Source organism: Mastomys coucha, unplaced genomic scaffold (genome assembly GCF_008632895.1).
Source record: "Mastomys coucha isolate ucsf_1 unplaced genomic scaffold, UCSF_Mcou_1 pScaffold9, whole genome shotgun sequence".
NCBI classification, from domain to species: Eukaryota; Metazoa; Chordata; class Mammalia; order Rodentia; family Muridae; genus Mastomys; species Mastomys coucha.
Window position 1 is genome coordinate 36,306,598 of NW_022196915.1, and position 4,742 is coordinate 36,311,339.

Consider the following 4,742-nt stretch of genomic DNA (forward strand, 5'->3'; position numbering starts at 1 on the left):
GAAGAAGCAAGAAAGTAATCATTCAACAAATCCACACAAATCTAATTCCACCTCTTACAACAAAAACAACAGGAAGTGACAATTATTTCTTCTTAATATCTTAATTTGAAAATTAATATTACCAACATATTCTAATCGATTGAAATCCAAAAATATGAGGAATTAGAAATTTATTGATTGTCATCCAATGGTCTCTCTTAATTTGGTAGTTGGAGAAATAGGTCCAATATTGTACAATCTATGTACATTTTCAGCTTGTTTGCTTGTGAAAGTGTCTGGCTATGTACAACATAAGGGTCTTTAAATCTTGCTTCTCCTATCTTAGCCTCTCTATTAGTAGTATTGTTTATTTCATGTTTTTACACTATATTATGGTTTTCAGAACAGCTTATATAGTTCAAAAGTATCTATATACCCAAAAGAAACATAGACAATTAACTAGGGAGGTGGCTTGTAAGAGAACAACAAAGAGTGAGACTGAATGCTTTGCTTGACATTTGTAGCTCTTGTATCAAGTTTGAAGAAGAGGACTTTATAAGTTACTCTTTCTCTGAGATAAATGCTTTTCCAAATTATCACAGCTAATGAATCAAATTCTTACCCTCACCTAATGTCTGTGCCATCCTCCAAGAAAACCATTGTTCATTGAAACAGTTGGTGAATGACTTTATGGATAGACCATCTTTATACATACACCATTTCTTAAATGAATGTAACCGGTTCTCTGTGGGCTGAGAATAAAGTCACTCACTCAAGTCAAATAGCTTTGACCATAGCAGGAAGTCTATATCCAAAAATTGTGCCTACAATTCATTCCTTGGTGCAGCAGAAATGTCAACTCTCAGCTTAGCTACAATGGAGGTAAAATCCTTAGGTGATGTGAAAGTCATTGAAGTACAACCTTATTACAATGAAATCCAATGTCTAAAAATTGTTCTTATTTTGGGCTTGTACCACAATAAGAGCCAAGATTTTAAATTCTACTAAATACAAAACAAACAAACAAAAAGACTTTATATATTTATGTTCATTTAAGAAAATACTAGTAGTGATATATTATTTTGAAATATACAGTTAATATGTTTCAAGTTATTTAAAATTTATATTGTGAAAAATGTATTTTCACTATTGCTGTAGATGAGCATCTACACAAGACTGTTAAATTGATTGTTGTTTTATATAAATCAACTTTTATAATACTCATTTTTATTGTTATAATATTTTATAAATTTTAAGGAGTATGACAAAAAAGATATTGTAGGTATTGAAGGGGGGATTGCTGGGAAGAGCTGGGATACAAAAGGGAAACAAGAATGTGATTTAATTCTATTTACTTAAAATATGATTTTAAATGTTAACAAATTCAGATAAATTGAAATCATGTAACTTTTCTCATCATAATGCAATAAAAGTTAAAAAAAACAAAAAATAAAACAAAACAACAACAACAAAAACCTTTCCCTTAACCATACTGTGGAGCCATGTCATGAATTTATGCAGTTATCGTGTGAAATGATCCACATAGCTTCAAGTGTTGGGGACACTGTCTTTAACTGGTTGCTTTATTTTGGAAAACAGTAGAATCTCTCTGGAAGAAGTGAGTCACTGTGGGCAGATTCCATTTCCTGTTCACTCTCTGCTTTCTGAGAGTGGATGCTAATATGACCAGTTACCTTCTTGGTTCAGCCACTATGCTTTTCCTGTCTGCTGCCTGACCATCTCTTCCTGACAAGATGGACGGTGTCCCTCTGAAACTGTGAACCAAGTTAAACCCAGCCCTCTTAAATTTTTTTGTTTTTGTTGTTGTTAGGGTATTTTGTTACAGTAATGAGAAAGTATTTAAGATAGTATTTAATATTCTATTTTCACATACCAGTATAGGTTTTCACATCCTCTGTACAAGTCATTAATTACAGAAATACTTCATCTTTCCTAGGCTGATTAGTATTTTGTCTTAGGGTTGATGCATGACTTATTTAACCCAAATTATTTCTAATTAGGCACCAGTACAAGCAGTGCTGGAGGAAACCTTTTTATACAAATACTCTAGCGTATTTATAGACTAGTTCTATAGGAAATTTTCCCCAAAGTAGGACTATTGGCTTAAAAAGCATTTACAATTTTAAATAATCATTGCCTTCCTGAGATGTTATACTAAGTTGAATGCATTTATTCAACTTTATATACATGTGGTTAACTTGCAGACTCAACTATAAAATTATGCAGATGTGAATACAGTTCCAAACAGTAAACAGTAAAAATTTTCAGTATTTGGAAAAATTCCTTAGCTTTTACGATATAAGGTAAAATATTTCAGGTGAGAAAGGCATTATTACCAAGGAATTATATATATGTTTCAACAAATTTGAGAGGTATACACTGAAATCTTCTCTGTCACGGTATGGTACCAATCCAAAAGCTAGTAATGTCTCCTTGACTTTCCAATAGCTTTCTAATTTCCAATATTCTCCATGAACTCCATCAAAAGATCTGGTAAGTCATGGTCACTTTGGTGTACATCAGCTTTATCCATGGCTTGGCAGTAGTACTTCAACTTAAAAGTGAATGCAAAAATATTAACAACTTAGGGTATTGTTTTTGTTTTTTTGGTTTTTTGTTTTTTTGAGACAGAGTTTCTCTGTGTAGCCCTGGCTGTCCTGGAACTCACTCTGTAAACCAGGCTGGCCTTGAACTCAGAAATCTGCCTGCCTCTGCCTCCCAAGTGCTGGGATTAAAGGCATGTGCCACCACAGCCCGGTTAGGGTATTGTTTTTGAATGGGGTGGTAATAGAAATGGAAACGACATAAACCCAAGACAACATAACAACTGCACAGGACCTGCATCCAGTACACAGATGGAAGGTGCTACTGTTCTTTCTTGTATGTGTCTGCTAACATAAGCTGTGGTCACAGTCAGACTGGTATCCACTATGAAACACTCTCAGTCTCCTTGTGGACCCCAATAGTCACTACTTGCCAGTCATGTTTCTTTCTCTGTCTTTCTTGGCCCCTTCATACTCTTCACGTTGAAGGAACTGACATAGGTGTGAGCACAAGCCATCAGAGACCTAATTCCTCCACCCCTTGAGTTCATAAGGATCAACTTTCCTGAGGGAGTTTACCACTAATTGCCTCCAAGGTTGCTGCCTTTAAGGCTTAAAGAGAAAAGATGTACTTCTTTGAAAATAACTGAGCACCCATGGCATGATGGTTAATTTTATGCCTGCTTGAATAGTCTAGAGTCATCTGAGAGGAGGAGCCTCAATGAAGGAAAATGTTTATGTAAGACCAGGCTGTAGGAAAACCTGTAGAACATTTCTTAATTAGTTATTATGGGGAAGGGCCCAGTATGTTGTGGATGGTACCATCCCCGGGCTGGTAGTACTGGCTTCTATAAGAAAAGCAGATTGAGAAGCAAGCCATGAAGCAGCATCCTCCATGGCTTCTGCATCAGCTCTGGCCTCCAGGTTCCCACCCTGTTGATTTCTTGTCCTGACTCCCTTAGATGATGAAAAGTGATATGGAGTTGTAAGCCAAATAAACTCTTTCCTCCCCAAGTTGTGTTGGCCATGGTGTTTCATTGAAGCAATAGCAACTCTGACTAAGACATGAGGATAAGTTGGAAACTCATTTAGGCAAATCTTCATAATGTTTTTTATGCAAATATTTTTTGTATTCTTGTCTTGCTTGTTTCTCTATCTGACCTTTGATTTTGTTAACATCTGGAAACATTCACCATTTACTTGGTTCAACCTTAAGAAATTATCACGTATTTTCCTACAAGTCTCACAGAAGAGCACTCCTCACAACACTATCAGCAACTTCTGTGGAAGTGATAAGAGATACAAAGACAGAGTCCCTGGTTGTAGCTTGATCAGTTCTGTGGCAATGGCCCAGGTACTCTGAGCATGTCACCAAGGATTCTTAGAGATTCACACCATCCCAGCCCAATTTGGAGGTTAGCAGAGTCAGTTGTGGTTTTAAATAATAAAGGTCCACTTCAAGTGGGTAGAGAGGGGAGCTATCCATGTAGTTGCCATGACAGGACAAATTCTCTTCATAGAAAATGGTGATTGGAAACAACATTCAAAAGCTTTATTCAAGTATTCTGTTAGTAACCTTCAGATAAAGATGTAGAACTCTCAGCTCCTCCTGCACCACGCCTGCCTGGATGCAGCCATGTTCCTGCCTTGATAGATACTAGACTGAACCTCTGAAACTGTAAGCCAGCCAGCACCAATTAAATGTCATCCTTTAAAAAGTTGCCTTGGTCATGGTATCTGTTCACAGCAGTAAAACCCTAACTAAGACAGAAGTTGGTACCAGGGACTGGGGTACTGCTGTGATAGGCCTGACCATGCTTTCTTTGGAAGAATGTGGACTTGGGGACTTTGGATTTGGAAAGCAGTGGAATCCTTTAGGTGGGGCTTAATAGGCTATCCTAATAGGAATATGGAAGACTTTGTTGCTAAGAGTGATATGAACAGTGCAGACCTGGCCCAAGAGGTTTCAGTGGAAAAGAATTTCAGTATATGGGATAGACACTGTTTTTGTGGTATTTTGGTGAAGAATGTGGCTGCTTTTGCCTTTGTCTGAAGGGTCTACCTGAGGCTAACATAAAGAGATTTATATTAATTACATTGACAAAGGAAGTCTCAAAAGAGCCCAACAAAGTTGTTCTCTGATTAAGTCTCATGAAGAGCATTTTGAACAAGCATAGCAAGCTTAGAAAGGAAAAATAC